This window comes from Enhydra lutris, unplaced genomic scaffold, assembly GCF_002288905.1.
Source record: "Enhydra lutris kenyoni isolate GAN:26980312 unplaced genomic scaffold, ASM228890v2 scaffoldscaffold41, whole genome shotgun sequence".
Classification (NCBI taxonomy): domain Eukaryota; kingdom Metazoa; phylum Chordata; class Mammalia; order Carnivora; family Mustelidae; genus Enhydra; species Enhydra lutris.
The window spans coordinates 8,244,061-8,252,043 of record NW_019154125.1 but is presented as its reverse complement, the minus strand read 5'-3'; the positions used below and the strand labels follow the sequence as shown (position 1 = coordinate 8,252,043).

The following is a 7,983-nucleotide window of genomic DNA, read 5'->3' as shown; positions in this document are numbered from 1 at the left end:
CTGGGATAGAGCCCCACCTTGGGTTCCTCTCTCAGTGCGAGGCCTGCTTCTCCCTTTCCTACCTCCCTGCTTGTGCTCTCTCTCTCACTGTCTCCCTCTTTGTCAAATAAATAAATGAAATCATCTAAAAATGCCCTTCTTCTTAATAGGCATTATTTAAGTACTTACAGGTATAGTTTCATGATGTCTTCAATTCTCTTTCAAATGGTTCAACCAAAAAAAAATGTGTGTATATGGATAGATAGCAACAACAATAAAGCAAATGTGGGAAAATATTAAGAATTAGTAAGCCTGCTTTTCTTTCTGCCCATGGACACTACCGAGTAAGCATTGTTAAAGCCTCCCCTCCCACCACCATCATGTCTAAGTCAGAGTTCCCCAGGAGCCTGAACAGCTGCGGAAGCTCTTCTTTGGAGGTTTGGGCTTTGAAACGACTGATGAGAGTCTAAGGGGCCATTTTGAGCAACAGGGAACTTACGGACTGTGTGGTAATGAGAGATCCAACTACCAAGTGCTCCATAGGCTTTGAGTTTGTCACACGTGTCCCTGTGGAGGAGGTGGGGGCAGCCATGAATGCAAGGCCACACGAGGTGGGTGGAAGAGTTGTGGAACTAAAGCAGGCTATCTCGAGGAAAAGTTCTCAAAGACCTGGTGCCCACTTTACTGTGAAAAAGATTTTTGTTGGTGACATTAAAGAAGACCCTGAAGAACATCGTCTAAGAGATTATTTTGAACAGTATGGGAACATTGAAGTGGCTAAGATCATGACTGACCGAGGCAGTGGCAAAAAGAAAGATTTTGCTTTTGTAACATTTGATGACCATGACTCCATAGACAAGATTGTCACTCAAAAATACCACACTATGAATGGCCATGACTGTGAAGTAAGGAAAGCCCTATCTAAGCAAGAGATGGCTAGTGCTTCATCCAGCCAAAGAGGTTGAAGTGCTTCTGGAAACTTCGGTGGTGGTTTTGGTGGGAATGACAACTTTGGTCATGGAGGGAACTTCAGTGGTCCTGGTGGCTTTGGTGAGAGTCGAGGTGGTGGTGAATAGGGTGGCGGGGGGATGGCTATAATGGATTTGGTAATGATGGAAGCAACTTCGAAGGTGTCAGAAGCTGTAATGATTTTGGCAATTATAACAATCAATCCTCAAATTTTGGACCCATGAATGGAGGAAATTTTGGAGGCAGAAGTTCTGGCCCCTATGGTGGTGAAGGCCAATACTTCGCCAAACCACGAAGCCAAGGTGCCTATGGTGGGTCCAGCAGCAGCAGTAGCTACAGCAGTGGCAAAAGGTTTTAATTACTGCCAAGAAACAAAGCTTAGCAGGAGAGGAGAGCCAGAGAAGTGACAGGGAAGCTATAGGTTACAACAGATTTGTGAGCTCAGCCAAGCACAGTGGTGGCAGGGCCTAGCTGCTACAAAGAAGACATGTTTTAGACAATACTCATTCGTATGGGCAAAAAACTCGAGGACTGTATTTGTGACTAATTGTGTAACAGGTTATTTTAGTTTCTGTTCTGTGGAAAATGTAAAGCATTCCAACAAAAGGTTTTAATGTAGATTTTTTTTTTTGCACCCATGCTGTTGATTGCTAAATGTAATAGTCTGATCATGATGCTGAATAAATGTGTCTTTAAAAAAAAAAAAAGAATTGGGGGGTGCCTGGGTGGCTCAGTGGGTTAAAGCCTCTGCCTTCGGCTTGGGTCATGATCTCAGGTCATGGGATCGAGCCCCACATCGGGCTCTCTGCTTGGCAGGGAGCCTGCTTCCTCCTCTCTCTCTGTCTGTCTCTCTGCCTGCTTGTGATTTCTCTCTCTCTCTGTCAAATAAATGAATAAAATCTTAAAAAAAAAAAAATTGGTAAGCCTGGGTAAAGGATATATGGATAGTCATTGTGCTATCCTTAAAATTTACCTATGGTTTAAAGGTTTTCGAAATATAATGTTGAGAATAAAGAATGAGACACATACTCAAAAATGTTTTGATCAGCTAGGTAGAAAGATCAAGTTTCATTTGCAAAAATTCAGGCCAGCCTCAGATTTCCTTATTATATTCATCACTAAAAGATGTTAAAGAAGTGCTAACAAAGTTCTTAGTGAGAAAAAATGTTAAGTCAAGACTTTAAAACCCAGCCAAACATTTGATCAAGTGTACAGGCAATAGGAAACATACTTCCCAAGAGCTCTTCTTAAAAATAGAGCACAGGAGCTATCTCATTGTGATTTTGCTTTGCTTTCTTCTGATAATTAGTGATGCTGAATAACTTTCCATGTGTCTGTTTATGGTGATGATATCGCAGGTGTTTGCATAGTTCTAAAGTCATCAAAATGTATATATTAAATATGTGCAATTCTTTGTATAGTGAATACCCCTCAAAGTTGAAAAAATACTAGAGGATGGATTTCATTTAACTCAGAGTTGAACGGTGAAACTATAGCAAAGGGAGTGGATGTGCATGACTCTAATATAATTTAGATATTATCTAAATATGGAAGTAGGAAGATTATTGTTACAGAACAAAATGTAAATACTCAGAGACTGATGGTGAAGAAATAGAAATAAAAATGTTTGGGAAGATAATGAGGAAGGGAAATTGAAGGCAGCATAAGCACACTAATTTTTCATCTTTGATATCTGGGTTCAAAAGAGATATATAAAAATAAGCTAAAAGCAGCATAAGCACATTCCAGAACACAAAAGTAAATATTTAAAATGATAATCCACTAAAAGTCAGTAGCAGAGAAGACATAGAGACAGAGATTAGTTGAAATATATTAAGTTCATCATTGTCCATCGAAGAGAATCACTACATTAGCACATTTTTGTAAATGAGATGATTCAAGTAGACACAGAAAAAGCATTGAAGACGTTAACAGTGAGGGGCTCCTGGGTGGCTCAGTTGGTTAAGCATCTGCCTTCAGCTCACGTCATGATCTCAGCATCCTGGGATCCAGCCCAACATTGGGCTCCCTGTTCAGTGGGGAGTCTGCTTCTCCCTCTTCCTCTATCCCTCTCTTCACCCATGCTCTCTCTTTCTCTCTCTCTCTCTGCTCTCTCTCTCTCAAATAAATAAATGAAATCCTTAAAAAAAATTTTAATTTCACAATGATTCATAATTAAAATTGCTAATTAACTCAAAATAGAAGGGAACTTCTTAACCTGATAAAGTGCATCTATAAAAATACATTAGAATACAGGCACCTGGGTGGCTCAGTGGGTTGAGCCTCTACCTTCAGCTCAGGTCATGATCTCAGGGTCCTGGGATCGAGTCCCGCATCGGGCTCTCTGTGCGGCGGGGAGGCTACTTCCCCATCTCTCTCTCCCTCTGCCTGCCTCTCTGCCTACTTGTGATCACTCTCTGTCAAATAAATAAATAAAATTAAAAAAAAATACATTAGAATAATCATCTTGAATCAGAAAGTATTATAAGTATTCTCTTAAAATCAGGAACACAACAGAGATGTCCACTAACATCACTCCTAGTCACCTGGTAGTAGATGATCTAATTGGGCCAAAAGCCAAGAAAAAAATTTTAAGACATAAAGAGTGAAAGAGGGAATAAAAATGCAATTATTTGCAGATAGCATGACTGATCAGAAATATTTAGAGACTTTAGCAAAGCAGAAAGATGTAAGGCCAGTATACAAAGCTCAATTGCATTTCTACACATTAATCAGCAACAATTAGAAGGTATGATTTGGAAAGATGCTATTTATTATAGCAGCAATATTTATAAAATACCTAGTAAAAAAATCTAACAAAAGATGTTGTAGATCCACTCACAGAAAATTCCAAAACTTTACTGAAGGAAATTATAGAAGATTTAACAAATGAAAAGATGTTCTTATCCACAGACAAGAAAACTTAATATTGTAAAGATAACAACTGTACCCCCAAATGATTCACGGATACAATGAAATTCTTTTTTTTTTTTTAAGATTGTATCTATTTATTTGACAGAGAGAGAGACAGCAAGAGAGGGAATACAAGCAGGAAGACTTGGAGAGGGAGAAGCAGGGTTCCCGCTCCACAGGGAGCCCAATGTAGGGCTCGATTCCAGGATTCTGGGACCATGACCTGAGCCGAAGTCAGATACTTAAAAACTGAGCCACCCAGACACCCCTACCTACAATGCAATTCTAATAAAAATTCCAAAACACTCATCTTGGAACATGACAATTTGTTTCTAAAAGTTACATTAAAGAACAAAGAACCAAATAAGAGATAAGAAAATGTTGAAGAATGACTGGCCCAGTGGCATAGAATGGGGACTGTCCTACCAGATGTAAAGATTTCTCACACAGCTGTAGTTAACTAAGAGATTATCATATTGGGGGGAAGATGAAGAACACAGAAGGAGCAGAACAGAAAGTCCCCCAAAGTGACACATAAGAGCCGAATTTAGATGTTATTTAAACTGACAAAAGATGGAGTCCACAACAAAGACCTGACAACGATTTGGAGTCCCTATTCGTTAGGTAACATAGCTTTAGCATTAATAAAACAGAAAGAGAGCATGAAAAACAGGTAAAACACAGTGGGAATTATTCAATTCCATTAATTTTATCTTTATCAGATATGTAAATCAAAGACATATAAAACTTAACATAATCCTGTCGATCATATATGCATATATTAAATGAAAGGAATTCTCTTTTCAATATATGAAAAGAAATATTTTTATATATTGAAAAGAGAATCCTCACTCATTTTAATACACACGATAATACATTAAACTGAGGGTTTGGGAAGGGAGGGAGGTGGGAGGTTGGGTGAGCCTGGTGGTGGGTATTATGGAGGGCACATATTGCATGGAGCACTGAGTGTGGTGCATAAACAATGAATTCCGGAACACTGAAAAGAAATAAAATAAAATAAGACAAAGTCAATTACAAAACCAGAAAACAACTCTACATAATTTTCTGGGAAAGGATAATTTTCTGGGAAAACATAATTTACTACAACTGATCTCAGAATATAACAAAAATATAAACTCACTATTTTTCATAGAAGAATAAAGGCAATGGTCAAAGGATACCATCAAAAAGCATTGGGTCCAGATGTGTTCACAAGGGAATTATATAAACCATATAGATAATTCTAATGTGAGTTTAAACTGTTCCTGCATATAATATAAAGGGGACTTTCCCCATTATTTTAAAGAAAATATTTTACTTAAACTTCAATACCCAAATTCATAAGAGACAATGCTGGAAAAGAAATCTAGAGATCAACCTCACTTAAAATATGTATGTGGGGCAACTGGGTGGCTCAGTCAATTAAGCAGTTGTCTTCCTCCCAGGTCATGATCCCACGGTCCTGGGATTGAGCTTAGCATCAAGCCCCATGTAGGTTTCCCTGCCCAGCTAGGGTCTGCTTCCTCTCTTTCTCTACCACTACCCCCGCTTGTGCTCTCTTTCAGATAAATAAATAAAATATTTAAAAATATATTTATGAAAAAATACTGATGAAATATATTTAACCGGGCACCTGGGTGGCTCAGTTGGTTAAGCCATTGCCTTCAGCTCAGGTCGTGATCCAGGAGTCTCAGGATCGAGTCCCACATCCAGCTCCAGCTCCATAGGGAGAGCGCTTCTCCCTCTGACCTTCTCCCCTCTCATGCTCTCTCTCTCTCAAATAAATAAATAAAATCTTTAAAAAGTATATATTTAACCAAAAGAATCCAGCATACTCTAAAACAATATTGTGTCTGATTAAGTAGGGTTTATCCAAGTAATACAAGGTTCGTTTAACACTAGGAACCACCTTGGGACGCCTAGGTGGCTCAGTCGGTTAAGTGTCTGCCTTCAGCCCAGGTCATGAACCCAGGGTCGTGGGATTGAGCCCTTCTGCTGCTCCCACTGCTTGTGCCCTCTCTCTGTCTGTCTCTCTCTGTCAAATAAATAAATTTTTTTTAAAAATCACTTCAATTGATGCTGGCTGTGAAGATATTTTGTAAAAATTAATATCCATTTTTAATATTTTTTAAATCTAAAGGGAAGTATAAGTGTATATTTACTTAAAATGAATAAACGACTGTGCATACACATCCACATCGTAAAAGGTCTAGTGGAGAACAGTAGATACATTTCTTCACTCCAGCAGCACCTCTGTTATTTAACAGAGCTAGTAGATATTGGCTAGAGCAATCAAAAAGAAAACAAATAAGATCTATAAAACTGGAAAAGAATAAATAAAATTGTCATTATGTAGATGATTTGGTTGTAAAACTGAAAAATACTTGAGAATAATTTTTAAATAATTACAAAAATAAAGTTTAGTAAGGTGTCAATGTACAACACTAATACTCTGGAAATTGGTACAACTTCTGTACATAGAAATTTGGCAATAACTACTGAAATTTAAAGTGTCAATGACTTTGGATCCAGAAATTTTACCTCTGGAAATTTGTCCCTCAGATACACAGGACATATATAATGTTGTGCAATGACAAGTTATTTATAATAATAAAAGGTTGAAAATAAACATTTGACAATATGGGTTATTGAAACAACCTTTGCATAGCTATAAAACATACTACTTTAACTGGTCAAAGAATGAAATTGCTTTATTTATATATTTTTGTAATGGAACAATCCTCAAGATATATTGTTAAGTGAAAAAGAAAATGCAAAGGTAAAAATGTAAGGTAAATGTAAGGTAAAAAGAATACATTTGTACATGCTTGTATAAGCATTGATTATCTCTGAATGATATAAAAGAAGTTGATAATCATGAATGTATCTAGAGAGGGGTCCTGGTGGCTGGAGTTATGACAGAGGCTTTCTTTCTAGGCTGTGAATTTTTAATGTCTGTACTATGAACATGTTGATAAATGTGTTGGTGGAATAAAGGACCACTTATCTCAGCGGTAATAACCATAGTTGTTATGGTAACTACTCTTGGTTCATACAACTGAAAACAGCAGAAAAAAAAATCACTTAAACTGTGGGAGATAAAATTAAACTTCCCATGGGACAAATTTTATGCAAATTTATACTAATTTTTGTTTTTTGAATATACTTTTTGAATTCTCTCACCAAGTGTACAAACAAAAATATATTAAGAAAATAAAAATCTTATTATCCAAAATAATTGTTAATATAATAATGGTACCAAACAGTTAATTTAATAAAAAGGATTTTTAAAGTAACTATTCAATATCACTAAAATTAAGTACTGCAAGTAGGTACTAACCCACGGCCTAAAGGCATTTACTTCTCAATTATACAGAAAAGTAGCCCATCTCTCCCAAGTAAGAAATACAATCATGAAGAGACACACAAACGAAGACTTTGGGCTTTGATATATTCAAGGAAATATTCCCAGGTGTCCTATTAATCAGTTTGAAATGGATAACCTATTTGTTACAATGGTCAAATAAACTTAATGAGACTATTCCATTACAATAGACTTTTACTGAGATTTCACATCTTACCATCTTATGCCGAGTTTATGAAACTTGCAGTGACCTGTGCTAGGTAAATACTAAGCCACCAAAACCTGGAGTCTCAGGGGTGGAAAATTGAGACAGAAAAAAAAAATGTTAATTTTTTTTGTTTCATGAATAAGAGATGGAGCACATATGATGAGTGCTGTGAAGTGTGTAAACCTGGCGATTCACAGGCCTGTACCCCTGGGGATAAAAATATATGATATGTTTATAAAAAATAAAATTTAAAAAAAAAAAGAGATGGAGCACAAATAATAACGTTCGGTTACAAAACTCAAACCTTGTGCAAACTACTTCGCTCTGAGTCTTTCCTCATTGGTGGTCTACTAATAACACATCACTCACAGCAAGACCTTGGTGTTTTTCCTTTGAAGATAAACAACTTTACAGAACATTGACATCAGAGAAGGTCATACTGTGACCACGATAAAGTAGTCAAAAAAAAAAAAAACACTTCATAATTTTATCTAAGAACAGACAAAAACAAGGTCATTGTACAAACCACAAACCACCACCCTCTCCT

The 7,983-nt window shown here is 36.9% G+C and overlaps 1 pseudogene; it reads left to right on the top strand.

Moving 5' to 3' along the window:
• The first annotated feature begins 476 nt into the window (after positions 1-476).
• LOC111155356 lies at positions 477-1,633 on the top strand (annotated as a pseudogene).
• The last annotated feature ends 6,350 nt before the right edge of the window (positions 1,634-7,983 follow it).